General features: G+C 47.5%; 1 protein-coding gene across 1 annotated transcript in view; it reads left to right on the top strand.

Annotated features, from left to right (window-relative positions):
- Srrm4 (serine/arginine repetitive matrix 4) overlaps positions 1-14,683 on the top strand; it is a 153,254-nt gene that overhangs the window by 22,374 nt on the left and 116,197 nt on the right. The gene's annotated exons all lie outside the window — the stretch shown is intronic.

Raw genomic sequence — 14,683 nt, 5'->3', positions numbered from 1 at the left:
GAAGAACGTCTACTAATTACCCCACCCCCCAGCCTCAGCACCCTGGCCGGAGGGTTACTGTGGGGGTGGGTGGCAGGTCATAGCAGGAGAGTCTACAGGCTAGGAAGGCAGGGATGTACAAACTGATTGGGGCAGGACAAGGACTCCCAGGCTCCAGCCTCAAAAGAGCCAGGTCTCTCAAACCCTGAGCAGAATAAAGGTTTGGAACTTGCAAAGTCCTTGTTCTCCCTGTGTCCCGAGCCCCCCAGCTACACTCACTAACAGCCAGGAGCCTGCCACAATGCCTGGGTCAAAAACAAGCCTCAGAACTCCCAAACCTTAATCGGGGCTCTGATTGGCTGCGTTCCTTGCTTGCTGTAAGTGATATTCACAGTCCCCTGCCTCACACCTCTTTGAACCTTGGGATTCCACTGGACTAGGGCGATTGGATACCAGATCTGAGGGAGGTTAACAAGAAGGGCTATCCCACTGCAAAGGCACCTGCCTATTGAGTGCTGTGTTACCAGGTGATGTGGCAGAGAGAAGACAGAATAGGACAGGTGTTTGCTGGATGCAAGGTGAGACTATGCTTAAGAGAAGGTGTGGGCAGGGCCAGGAACCCGTTTTCTCAAGCATCTTTCCTGGGGTTCCCCCTTTCCTTCTTAATTCTCCAGCTGGTATTTTCTCACCTCGGAAGCAGCCATGGAGTCTTGGGCGGTGGGAGACTATTTTCTGTGTGCAGAGAAAGTCTCAGAGCCTGTGTCAGGCACACAATAGGTGCTTTGAAAATACTTTCTGATACGATTTCATCCCACTTCATACACACATACACACATGTGTATATACATACATGTTTAATATACATGTATACATATATATGTGATACACACATATACACACATACACACACAAACACATAGTGTTCAAGGATGAAAAAGACTGGAGAGTCCTTCAAAAGTGAATTGCATCTTTGCCTTGTAGGGACTTGCAGTGGTTAGACTAGGTTTGGCCCTCAGACTCAAGTGTCTGCTTGGCACTTAGGGAGTGGCACTATTGGTGTGACCTTGTTGGAGGAAGTGTGTCACTGTGTAGGTGGGCTATGAGGATTCCTATGCTCAGGCACACACACACACACACACACACACACACACTCAAATACAAATAAATCTTTGAGAAAAGCAACCATCCCACAGAACATGCAGCAGGTTACTGAATGACTTGTCTCTGTGTGTTACATATTAATGAGTGTTTCACCAACTTTCTCCCTATATGCATACAGATGCAACCATATACATATCTACCTGTACCTACACCTACACCTACACCTATATATATACCTGTACTTATCTATATGGACCTCCTGTGGGGCAAGCTCTGACTCATTTTCCTGGTAAGACAGTGACCCATGGCAAGAAATGCAAAAGTACTTGCTGTGGATGAGTGTGTGTGTGTGTGTGTGTGTTTTCTTCTATAAAGAAGAATTGAAGGGCACACAAGTAACTACAGTCAGTCCTCGGAAGCTGAAGCCTGGGCCTTGGGTGCAGGCCAGGCTCCCCATGGATGACTGACTCCCCCGCCACTGCAAGATCCTTAGCAGCATCTCAACTCAACTCAGGGGGGCATCATTAGCACCACCCTCCCTCTGGCTTGTGCCAATCAAAATTCTCTCTTGACCTTGCCAGCTATCCCCGGGTAGTAAACACCTCCAGTGTGAGTGAGCACTGAGCTAGGCATGTGTTCCTGACTGTGTTGGGTGCTGGCCAGCAAGACCAGAAATGCTGACATTGTAAGGTCTGGAAGACAAAGTGTGCAAACTGAAGATGGCTAAGCCATGGGAAGTCTTGTCTCTTGGCCTGCCCTGAGGCCGGAGAGGTTGTCAGAGTGGAAAGGGCATGGGGCTGGAGTCTGGCAGTGTTCAGTCGGAGCTTGGGTGCTCTGCTCAGGCTTCTTATCAAATCTAGAGATGATCACCCCTGACACGAGGGCACCGTGGCCTTTGTCATGCTCGTGACTGCACCTGGGGACTTTCCAAGGGTCACACACTTCCAGTCCCTGCTGGACAACCTTGAGTGAATTGCTGTACCTTTCCTTGAAAAATAAAATACTCATTCTCATTCTCTCTCTCTCTCTCTCTCTCTCTCTCTCTCTCTCTGTGTGTGTGTGTGTGTGTTTGTGTGTATGTGTGCAAATCTTCATGCACAGAGTCCAGAGGAGGCCCTCGAGTCCCCAGGAGCCGGAGTTACCTGCAGTTTTGAGCCACCCAACCTGGGTGCTGGGAACTCACTCCAGTCCTTTGAAGGAGCAGCCAGTGCTGTGTTCATAACCATTGTCCCATCTCTCCAGCTCCCTTCCTGCTAAGTCCTAAGGTCCCACTTCCTATGCTGGATTTAAGATGAAATCAAATTAATTGTGATTAAATGAGATATTAATCCCTGGGAGTATTTGTCACTGTTCTGAGAGTGGGCGGAGTGGCAGCAAAGACACTTTCAGTGGCCATGTTCGAAAGATGCACATGAACCATGTTCTGACATAGCCGATAGGATACACATGGGGATAATTGGGGAAAGTCATACATTTGCCCTACAAGAGGACAGGGCCCATTCACTCATCTATAGCAAGTATTTTTCCATTTGCTTGCCACAGGTCACTTCCTCACCAAAGAATGAGTCAGAGCCTGCCCTGCAGGAGCTCCCAACACTCCCCCGTAACCTGGCATCCAAGCTGGCACTTGCCCATACATCTTTCTCATCAAGGTCCCCATGACGTAACTCTCAGGAGGATGTCCCCTGTCATAGCAACATCCCAGGGAGACAGAGCTTTCCTCAAACGCTTCTCTCCTGCCACAAGCCCTGTCCCCACACGCTAACTTTTCCCATTGTGTAATGATTGCAAATATCACAATTTTGTTTCTCTTATTCATTGACTTGTCTGTCAAAAACAAAAACAACAAAACAAACCTTTGCCAAGATCATCTTTGTTCCCTGGGGCTTCTGTTCTTTCTCTTGCAGTACCCCTGCTTGCAGTGGGCTGACTTCCTTTAGCCCCATGGTGGCCCCTGCCTCTCTTTGGTAGCCCATGGTTCTTTGATAGTTCTCTGCAAAGTCCCTCTGTCTCTTTTCTGTGTGCTTGTGTGGTTGTATGTATGGTGGATAACAGGTGTGCATGTGTGTGTGGAGACCAGAGGAGGACACTGAGTGTACTTTCTCTCTCTCTCTCTCTCTCTCTCTCTCTCTCTCTCTCTCTCTCTCTCTCTCTCTCTCTCTCTCCTCTCTTTCTCCACATCATTCCCTGAGCCTGGAGCCAGGCTGGTAGCCAGCAAACCCTATCAATCCTCTGCCTCTACCCCTGACAGTGTGGGGGAGTTATAGATATGTAGTAAGAGCCAGATTTTAACTTGGGTGCTGGGGATTCAAACCCAGGTCCTTATCTTTGCTTGCATAGTAAATACTCCTATAGACTGAGCTACCTCCCCAGCCCTGCCCCCAGTCCCACTTTCTGTTTATTGCCTCTTCCAGCCCAAGAATTCCTAGCTTTTGGTCCCTGCTGATGACCGCTTCTCTGCTTTAAGATCTTCCTATGTCCATTGAAAAGTCTAGAAATGAAAGAATGAACCAATCAATGAGAGAGAGAGAGAGCAGAAAGCACCAACAGCAGACAGGACCAAGCAGAAGAGATGGAAGACATGATACAGACACTCATATCCACAGATAGACATCAAGGGGGGGGTGGGGGGTGGTCAACAAATGTGACTAAGAACTCGGATTCTGAAGTGAAGACAAAAGCTGAAATATTCTCTAAGTCTCTTCTGAATCTTACTGGAGACCTAGAAAGATTTATTCTCTTTAACTTTTGAGGAAGTCTCCAGAGAAGAGGCCAGGAGGTGGATCATATCCACCTGGGAGCTAACGCTGTCTGCCCTGAGTGTCCACCAGGCCACAGGTAGGATTACAGAGGGAGCTATGGAAACCAGACCAACAGTGGGAACACCAAGTTGCTTATATGTAACCAGGCATGATTTCAAGGTGCAGTTACACTATAAGGCCAATGACCTAGTTTGTTTTTCTGTAGTATTTTGCCCTTCTATAAATAGCATCCAGACAGCAGCAGGGACAGCTATGAGTGTCATGTGGGTGCTGGGAACTGAGCCTGGGTCCTCTGCAAGAGCATCCAACGCTCTTAACCACTGAGCTATCTTTCCTTTGTCTAATATGTCTTCATTTAGTAATGAGTGGAAAGCATACTCTTCTGAGTGTTCTTTTGGCCATTTTGAATTTTTCTCTGGTTTTCTTCTCATGTCTTTCATTAGTTTAGTAGATCAGGACTAATAATTTTAATTTATAAAAGCTTGTTGTATATTAAAGAAAGTATTCATTTTATTGCTTGTTGCTTAAAACTTCTCACAAATTATTTCTGACAAAGTTTATGATTGAGAGCAGATGAACTCCTTGTAGGTGCTTTTGGAGAAGGGACAGGAAGCTGGGCTGGCGGGGGGGGGGGGGGGGGGGGAGGGGAGAACACATGTGAGATCTAATCTCCTCCCCAAGCCTCTCTACTTTTCTGTCTCTGCACCAAGAATTTGTAGGAACAGATGGATAACTATGAGTCAGAGCAGGTAACAGGTAATAATCTCTCCTCCTGCTGGACCCAGGATCAAAGGACAGACATCACAGGAGAGACAATGGTCTTACAGCAGGACTGGGCTATTTCCAGATCCAAGCTGCACTTGGCAGTCTGGTCCCCATCTCAAAATGTCACTAGGTGTTTTTAGAGACCAGGCTCAAGGTGGCATATGGCTTTCAGCCTTGTTAAAAATTTAAATATAGGAGGGTAGAGGAAGGAAGGAAGGAAGGGGGAAGGAGGCGGGAAGGGAGATCCTTGGGGCTGTCCCACTGCAGAAAAAAAAGGGACAAGCCTTTTGGCTTGGCAACAGACTATTCCTAGGGCCACTGAAACCTTGGGGTTGTGCAGTATAGATGCACACAGTCCTTTGAGAGCAAAAATACTCCGCACCCCAATTAGACCCCTTTTATTCTGGAAGGACCCTTAGACACCTCAGGGGATTCAATGAGTAGATTCTGTTCAATAAATCAAATAAATGAGCAACTGGATTAATGTTTGGGTTCATCTTTATTGAAACACTGACACAAAGCTGAGAAATCAGAAACAACCTAAGCCCTCAGCAGTAGGGGATTCACGGGCGGTGCACGGTTGTTGTCATAGACATGCGGAACATAATTGAGCAGCTGAACTGAGCGAGGCTGAATTATAAATGTGGAAACAGAGTAGAGGACTAGGCATCTGCCGATCGAAAATCGGCAGCTACAGGTAGAGAGAGAGACCGGTCAGACGTAATGCTTGGGGACCACAGGATCATCGTTTCGTCTCCCCAGTATAGAATTCAGTCATCTACAAGTCTCTCAGTGACAAACACAGCAAGTACCCATCTTCTTCCAACTCCACTGCTTTAGAACTGGACAGACCTGATAGCATTTCTCATCCAGGCTTAAAGGACGTCGGCACACACCATTCTACTGTTTTCGGTGTTCTTCTCTATGGGGTGTGATGCTCGTGGAGGCCAGCATGATCAAGCCTAAACCATATCAGCTCATGACATTGCTTTGCTCCAACCCAGTGTAGCCCCTGGCAACCCCTCTTCCCTCTCCTTGCTACTGCCATCTTAATCGAAGACTAAGTCTTAGCGTTTCACCCTAGACCGTGCCTCTTCCATGTGTGTAGATGGCTGGGTAAATAAACTATGCTTTTAGGTCAAGAGAAATGTCACCTCCTCAGAGATGCCACCTCTGATGACTTACCCTTAACTGAGTAATTTATCTCCAACCAGAACCTCTGAATCTGATATTGTATGTGCACAGAGTGGCTGCAGGTATCATTTAAGTTAAAATGGCATCATCTTGGAGGAAACGAATCCATAATCCAGTATGACCGAGACCCTTATGAGAAGAGTAGAGACACAAACATGGAGAGATGTGACCTTGGGAACTTGGGGAGGAGGATGGAGGTTGTAGCCATAAGCCAAGGTGTGCCACAGCCAGTAGAATCTGGACAAGGCAGAGAAGAGCGTTTCACTAGACTTCACTGCTGGACAAGCTCAGAAGCTAATATGGTACCTGAGTTTGCAAAAGAAACGGCTGGTTACAGGTCGACTATCAAGGACATAGAGGAGTTTCACATCTAACCGCCAGCCCTGAGTGCCCAGCGGTAAAAGCTGATCGCTGATTGGCTATAGCTGGGAGTCATGAGAGAGTTTGCCCTGTCTCCATCCACCCCCGCCCTTCATGATAGCTCAAGCAGAACTTGTGGGTACCTAAGATGTTGGGATTTTCTGGCTCTTCCTGCAACTGTCGTGGGTGCCCCTTACTTCTGTCTAGGGCCGCCTGCGAGGAAGTTCCAGTCAGAACCTTTGGGTCCCAGGAACCTTCAGCTCTGGCAGGCACTCAAGGTCATCACAAGGCCGGTCGCAGGCTTCTGCGCTTGCGTCCCGAAAACTCAGTTGAAACAGTTCAGGGAAACAGAGAAACCACCCATCCTGTGCCTCCAGTTTACTGCCAACAGCTGGATTTTAGACTTCTGGCCTCCAGAATTGAGGGGTTAAATGTCTGTGGTGTTAAGCCACTCAACTCTGGAGACGTTAGGGCAGCAAGGGAAACTGTCCCCGCCTCCCTCCCATCACGTACTGACCACATGCCCTGTGTGTCTCAGGATGCACGCTACAAACAGCAGTGACATGTCCTTGGCCTGTGACAGTTGAGGGGGCAATAGATGGTTTTGTTTTGTTTAGAGAGACAGAGCCTCATGGAGCCTCAGACTCACTGCGTAGCCCAGGCTGGCTTTGAACTCCCGATCCTCCTGGCTCTGCCTTCCTCCAGAGGGCAGGAGTGGGCCACCACATCTGGCTGAATATTCTCTCTTTTTAAACAAAAGCAGAATCAACGGCCGCACTTCTCAGGAGTAGCTTAGTTCTCTAAACCAAGAGTTATGATAATAACACAACTTGAGATGCTCTCTTCCTCTGGAGACTCATGCTGAAATTTATGGTTCAATGCTAGTAAAGATTTAAAAAAAAAAAAGCATATACCTGTGGATCTCCACCCTGTCTCCCTCTGTCACTGCAGACACTGCCTTTTTTCCTCTTAATTCTTTCATTTTCAGCTTTTCATTTTTACCATTTACTTCGTTCCCCAAAATTGAAGAGCGTATTTGTAACCCCTACCCCAATGTCTTGTCATGGAAGTGTTTGAGGAACATAAACTGAATCTGAATCCCTGCTGGGTAATTCCTACCTGAATGACCCTTCCCCCCCCCCCCCCGAGTCAATTCATACCTCTGTGCCTCAGTCTTCCTATCCATAAAATGGGTGGCCACAAGCATTCAAGAGGTGCCATCATTTGTGAATACTGTGTGATGTGGTGGAAGATGGAAATCAATGGGAACCTTGCTACATTAATAGACAAGCTTGATATCCTCAAGGACCCAAATAAAAATTCTCTGAAGGCAGGAGCTATGCCATTAAATAACCTCAGATTAATACATTTGTCTCCTGTGACTGACAAAGGGTATAACTGCTGAGTGGATTGATGACTAAGAACCAGGTCACCCCCCTGGCAGGGTCATGGCAGTGGAAAGCCATTTTCCTTCTTTGGGCCTGTTCTCTCTTTTTTGCACTGGTGTCCTTCTGTCTTCAAGTTCAAGGGTTTCCTGATCCCGTGTTTGACGGCATCCCCACTCCCTTTCCTCCCATTCAGCTGTCTGTCTGTCTGTGCTGTCCATTTCAGTCCCCCAGCTTCCCTCCCCCAGTCTCGAGCCACTGAGCGTCACTCCCCTGCCTGTGTGTTCCATTTCTCCACAGATTAGTGGCTCCACTCTGCTGTCTAGACTCAGGGATAATGTCCTCACGGATCATGGCCTGAATTCCAGACTGCACAGCTCACGGATTTCCTTCTCTTGGATGGGTTACCTAAGCTGCTAGAACCACAGTGATCCCACCACTAACATGGAGGGAAGATAACTTAGCAGGTTCTCTGTGTTAAAAAGAAACAGTATCATTAATGGATACAATGTAGCATGGGGACATACTATGAGGAGAGAGAGAGAGAGAGAGAGAGAGAGAGAGAGAGAGAGAGAGAGAGAGAGATTGATTGAGATTTTCTAAGACTCTTTAAGAGAATGAACCAGAATGAATGGTTTTAATTGCCAATGCTGGGACCATGAGCTTTAGCAGAGTCCCATGATGCTTTGCAGCAGTGGGAAGAATGTCTCTAACTCTGCATTGCTGTAAGTGGGAAATATCACACCCAGGATCCACTTGAAGTTGGATATTCCTACCTTAGAGGTCATGAAGAGCTCACTGTGAGCTTTCTGTGGTTGGTGTGTCTGTGACCACGAGACCCAGAAGTCACGACTCAATAATGGAGTGACTTCGGCTCCCAGCTTCAGAAGTCTGGGCCATTCATGATCGCTTGGGCCCTTGAGGTTGAGGGGAACACCACACTGTTCACATCACACCAGACAGGAGGCAGAAAATAAGACAGGAATTGGGGTAGGATAACCTACCCCACTGTGGCTTGCTTCCTCCAGCTAGTCTCCACCTCTCAAATTTCTCAGAACATTCGCAAATAGCTCCACCATCTGGGGACCAGGCATACGAAACCTGAGCCTGTGAGAGGACATTTCAGGACATTAAAGCTACAGCAGCTGGTTTGTGAGACCCTCCAACTTAGTCAATGAAACTGAAGTAAAAGTCAGAATGGGGGATATTCTTGAACCCACCTGTCTCCACTTTGGTTCCCAGGCTTCCACCTTCTTCCATCGCTTCCCCCCACAGCTGCAAGATTCAATCTCCTGGCCCTAATTTCACATTGACTGCAGAGAGGGTCTGATTGGCAAAGGTAGTGTGTAAATCAATTTGACATAAATCACATCCTAATTTAAATGCTCTAGGGACCAGCTACTTAAATATTTAATGGAGGCTTTAAAAGAGAAAGAGAGAGAGAGAGAGAGAGAGAGAGAGACGAGTGCATAATGCGTGCAACGTGAGCAATTAAGCCGTGACCATTAAGACACGTTGACCATCTCTGAGCTGAAATAATGAATGTTCTGAAGGTTGGTGTGGGTGGGGTAGGGCAGGCTGCCTGCTAACCTGAACCCCTTCACTCCTTTCCAGGAGTCAGTCCGAGCAAAGCCAGAAACCTCAGTACAACCCCGAAGTCTCAGAGTTTGAATTTACTCTCCCTCCAGCTTTTCCTCTCCGCCCACCCACCTCAGCTGCAACTGTTGTAATTTTTTGGCACTCAGCCGGAAACCTCAAGTAACAGTGGCTTCTCGCCTTCCCTGTCAACGTCTCCCTGACACCCCCTACCTCCTCCAAATAACACATTTTCCCTGACTCTTGGTTCCTCCCTTTCTTATGAGTGTTTTCTCTGCTGGTGAACATTTGGCCTCTTTCTCCCTGGAGTAAGACTGTTTCACGAAGCAAAGAAACCTTTGCTCTGTCAGGCATCCCTTTTCTGGATATTATATTTAAGGAGTATGGCTTGGTGGTTATCAGTCTGTCTTAGTTAGGGTTTTCATTACTTTGAAGAGACACCATGACCAAGGCAATTCTTACAAACAAAACATTTAATTGGAGCCGGCCTACAGGTTCAGAGGTTCAGTCCGTTATCATCAAGGCAGGGAGCATGGCAACATCGTGGCAGGCTCGGTGCTGGAGGAGCTGAGCGTTCTACATCTTGATCCCAAGGCAAACAAGAGAGGAGTGTCTTCTAGGCAGCTAGGAGGAGGGTCTCTTCTGCAGTGGGTGGAGCCTGAACATAGGAGGAAACCTGCAAATACCACTCACTCTCACAGTGACGCCCTTCCTCCAGCAAGGCCACACCTCCTAACAGTACCACTCCCTGTGGGTCAAGCATGTTCAAAGCACCACACGGTCATTTCAGCATTAGAATGGGGGGATGCTGAGGGGGTAAAGGCAAAAGGGCATATTAACTGATATATAGTGTTAGGTATTGTGTGACTTTTCCTGGTGTGATAAGAACAAAAGTCAGTTTACCACGGTTACTACAGTTAGGGTAAGAATGATAAGTGTAAGAAATGATTCCACCCAAGTTGAGCCTAGGAAACCAGTGATTTTATTGGGGCGGCTAATTAGGAGTATGGGTGAGGGGTTACTTCATGAGCATAGGTGACAAAAAAAAAAAAAAAAAAACCAGCTGCATCCCTGAAACATCCCACACCCTAGCTGTGATACAACTCACACAAGCTGCCCCTCTAGTGCTCCCTGTCTGGCAGGAGGCTTGGCTGTCCTCAAAGCCTCCCTCTAACAATCATAAATACTTACCTAACCCAGAGGCTAGGGCATTCAAAGTGTTTCCTGAGACTTGTAGCTTTTGTTTACTTCCTGAGCCTTGTAAGTTGTGTTTCCTTTCTGAGCCTTGGTGGTCCTCCCTTTGGGAAGGGATGTTTCAATTCGAAGGAAGTAGATTGACAGCATTTAGGAAGTGTGGGGCCTAAGAGGCCACATCAATTAATACGTTCCAATCCTTTCCAAACAAGTGGGTGCTTGGAGAAGCTGGAGAGCCCCAGACTGTCTTTTCATACAACAAAGCAAACAAACAAACACTCTGTGCAGTCTTCACAATGCTGTGGTGTGAGTTAGAAAGGATTACCTTCTCTGGGGGACCCAGCATGGTAAGTAGAGGCTCTATAATCACAGTGGGACTGTGTGGTGAGAATACATATTCACCATGTTAGTGGAAAAGCAAAGCATGAGAAACAGACTGCCCATTGAAGGCATGCCCCCAATGACCTAACTTCCTCTAGTTGGGCCCCATCTGTTTGTGATCCCACAACCTCCCAATAACTAACTCCTCAGTCTGAGGACCAAGCCTTTGGTCAACACTCCAGATCCAAATGCCATAGCTGCCACCCTAGTGCGGCCAGGCTTTGCACAGTTGAGGATGGGTGGTGTCCTTGAATGAGCTCCTGTAGAATTTTCTTTCCCTAAGTTGGTTCACATTTCCTTCATTTCCCTGTTGGGACTCTCGAGCCCAAAGCGGGGAAGTGACATTCTCAAGGTTGCACGGTAGGTCACGCACCCGGATTGAGAGTCTTGCCTCTCCAACCTCATCCTATCGACACACCCTAAAGACTCAGACACTCTCACTTAGCTCCTGATTAAATCGCCCATGGATTATGTTCACTCTACCCAGAGGTAAGGTGGCCAGGGTGGTAGATAAAAATCTGGTGTCTACATTATCTAAATTAAATCCTCATCGAAGATGCTTACACTGAACTGATGGTAAACCCAGGGGCCCCAGGCAGGCAAGAGCAACCGCTCTTATCAGTACCCTCTGCCTTGAATGATCTATTTTCAACAGCACACAGGGTGAAATCATGAAAAGGTTGAGAGTCCCCAATGGAGAGGGTGTGAGTCAGGAGCCCGGTAGCATTGAAAAGGTGTAATGGGAGGGGGGCAGGCTGCCCTGAAGAGGATCATTCAGTCGTGTTAAAAGACAGCCCCGGTGTGAAAGCGTAAATGAATCTCCCAGAATAGATGAGATTTCTCTAGGTGGTAATTGCAAGTGGAACCAGGAAAGGTTTTATATCAGAAGTACAGGATGGGGAGAGCTGGAGAAATAAAGAGGATTTTACGTGGGAGTCAAGGAGGGCTTTAAGCAGTGTGGAGGTAGGGTTTTTCAAACGGGTGATGGTTCTGTTGGTATGTGGAAAAGAGGTACACTGATTTACCTGTAGGGGGCGCTGTAGGGGCAGTGGGAAAGGCATTCCTAGAGACAATAGCGAAAAGCTAACGGGCTCTGATGGTCAGGTTAGTGACCATGGCTTGTTCTTGAGCCCTCTTTCTGAGCCTTCGTTCTTCCATACGTAGCATGAAAGTAAGTACAGCACCTTAGCGCGCGACATTGGAGGCCTGGAGAAAGCGCTGGATCAAAACAAACAAAAACTCTCACAAAAGCATCTGCTACGTAGGCCCATTTATATCCATTTCCCAAAAGGCAAAATTCATCCAGAAATCAGAAAAGTCAGGGAAAGGATCAAGAGATCAAAGAGGAAGAGGTTACAGGGGTCATGCAGCACTTGTAGGAGTTGGGAATGTTCTCTCTCTCTCTCTCTCCCTCCCTCCCTCCCTCCCTCCCTCTCTCTTCTGAGTCTTCCTCTGTATGTGTGTGCCGTGTGTGCCCATATGCACATTTGTGTGCAGGTGTGTGAAGGTTCATAGGAAGGCCAGAGGCCAACCTTGGGTTTCTTCATTCAGGTACTGTCCACCTTGTTTTACTGAGACAGGATCTCTCACCAAATCTGCAAATCACCAAATAGGTTAGGCTGGCTGGACAACAAATCCCAGGGACCCTCTTGCTTCCACTCCATGGCACTGGGATTACAGGAATGATCGCCATGGCTTTCTTACTTGGGGTCCTTCCCTTACTCAGGGCCCCGAGCTTGCATACCAAGCCCTTTACCAACTGAGCCATCCCCACAGCTCCCTATGTGTCCCAATCAAGTGGAAATGCATTAAGTTCCTGTCTGGTACTCCAGGAACTCTTCTATGGGAATGCCATGGCTTGTTTAAATGTTTACTTTAAGAAGTGAAGCATTTCCCCTGTGCTCCTAACACTACAGCACAGGTAACCTCTAGCTCTGAAGATGTAGAAACTGTAGACAAACAACTACCTACACCCAAGAAAGGCAGTTGAAAGAGGAGGGGGAAAAGAAGAGACACTACAAGAAGACACCATCTAGGGGAGGGTGTGCCTTCTTCGAGGCTAGATTTGGAGAACCAGGGCTTGCGAGACAGCTAGGCAGAAGAGCATCCCAAGGACAGTGGCTGACTGTGTGCACCTGTGCCTGGCCATGTGCCATATTACCACCTCCTAGTGGTCCCTGTGACCAAGTACAGTCTGAGCAAACTCAGAATTCTCAGATTTCTGAGAATTCCAATCCGAGATCCATTCCACCAGGAAGCCCCAATATCTGAGCTGAGGCTGGTAGAAAGGGGTGTGTCCATGACTTTGTCAAAGAACGGGATGCTGGTTTGTTCTTCCCTTCAGCCCCCTGGTGAAGGTTTCATGCTCATTCATTCAGTTAGAAAATCTTTACTCATAGACCACTCTACCAAGCAATGACCTAGATTCATTCAGTGGCCGAAATTCCAAGTGGTGGTTTTAAGTCAAACAGAAAGTCTTCACAGCCTGCCCCCTCATAGGGAGATAGTCCCCAAAGTAGCGTGTGAGCAGATAGCGGGTCAATGTTCTGACTACAACATTAGTTCAGTGGTCTATCTGATGGCCAGGAAGAAAGCTTTATCAGACACAGATTTCACTCATTACAGAGCTGTTGGTAGGCGTGAACTATATAATTCTAGTAGGGTGACTGAGAACTTCATGAAATGTTAACACAAACATCACCAATTCAGGTCCGGAGATTCCCATACCAGTTACAATGTTTAGGGATCCCAAGCTAGTTACAATGTTTCCGGCTGCAATTTTGAGAAAACACAGGGGAAAGTGGCTTAAGACTGAGTGAGGTGTGCTCTCCAACTTACCAGAAGTCCTGAGAGGTCGTTAGCTAATTCAGCAACTTAAGGAGAGCGTTAGATGCTGATGCTGCCTCTCCTCACTGCTACAAAAGGTCTGTGGTGTCTATCTTTTCATGCACAGGCAATAACCCCCACACATTCTTCTTTGTGCTCATCTTTGAAAGGCAACCCCCTCCCCACTCTTTGCAGGATTCCAAGCTTGCTTTAGAGCCAACCAACTGGTACTGAGAGTGTACTTTACTTGATTAATTAAGATTCATTACCTGGGGCAGGGGAATGCCCAATGTCTGATGAGGCATACTGCTTCCAACATAAGCCCCCCACCCCCGAAGACAAGGAGGATTCAGGGGAATTGACTCCTTGATTCCCTTGTATAGGGCAGTGTCTGCTGGGTGGCCATGATGTGTGGATCTCTATGATGTATTAGAACTCACGGGCCAATCCCTAGGTCACAAAACATGAAGTGGTCTGCTTGGCGTAGAGGATCAAACTCTAGGACTCACTTGCCCTTGTATGTTGTGGTTGTCCATTCCTCCCCCACACCAGCCTACCATTGGAGGAAGAACTATGTCTACTAAGGTAGCCAAGAACCCAAAAGACACTCAATCCTCTGAGGACCACTGGGAAGACAGATGATAAAGGGAGAGCTTGTCTATCTCAGGTCACCTGACTAAAATTGTGATACAACAGGGCAGTTCCGATTGTCTCCCCATGGCATCCAACAGGCTCTGGGCTCTCAGAAGCAGCTGGCATGATCTGCTCAACATGTAAATCATATCCTGTCACAGGTTTTCTCTTAGCTCCCAGAATCCAGGAGGCTCTCCATGGTCCTGAAAGTTCTGCCACCCTCCACCTTCCACTTCAGCTGACCCCCGTTTTCCTATTGTTTCTTTTGTTTCTGCTCCAATGGGCTCTTTCCTTGCGGTCCCAGACCCCAGCACATAACATATGCTCATAAATAATTGCTGAACGGATAAATATTGTTCCATAGTCAGTGCCTTACCCTGCCCACATTCTAATGAACTCTTACGCATGTTTCTTCCTTTCAGCCCGTCTCAGCTTGCAAATGAGCCCCTTTTCTGTGATCCTCTCTCATAGATCTCCTGACTTTCCTGCGCGGTGCTTATCACTGTT

This window comes from Arvicanthis niloticus, chromosome 24 (genome assembly GCF_011762505.2).
Source record: "Arvicanthis niloticus isolate mArvNil1 chromosome 24, mArvNil1.pat.X, whole genome shotgun sequence".
NCBI lineage: Eukaryota > Metazoa > Chordata > Mammalia > Rodentia > Muridae > Arvicanthis > Arvicanthis niloticus.
This window is presented reverse-complemented; position numbering and strand designations above follow the sequence as displayed.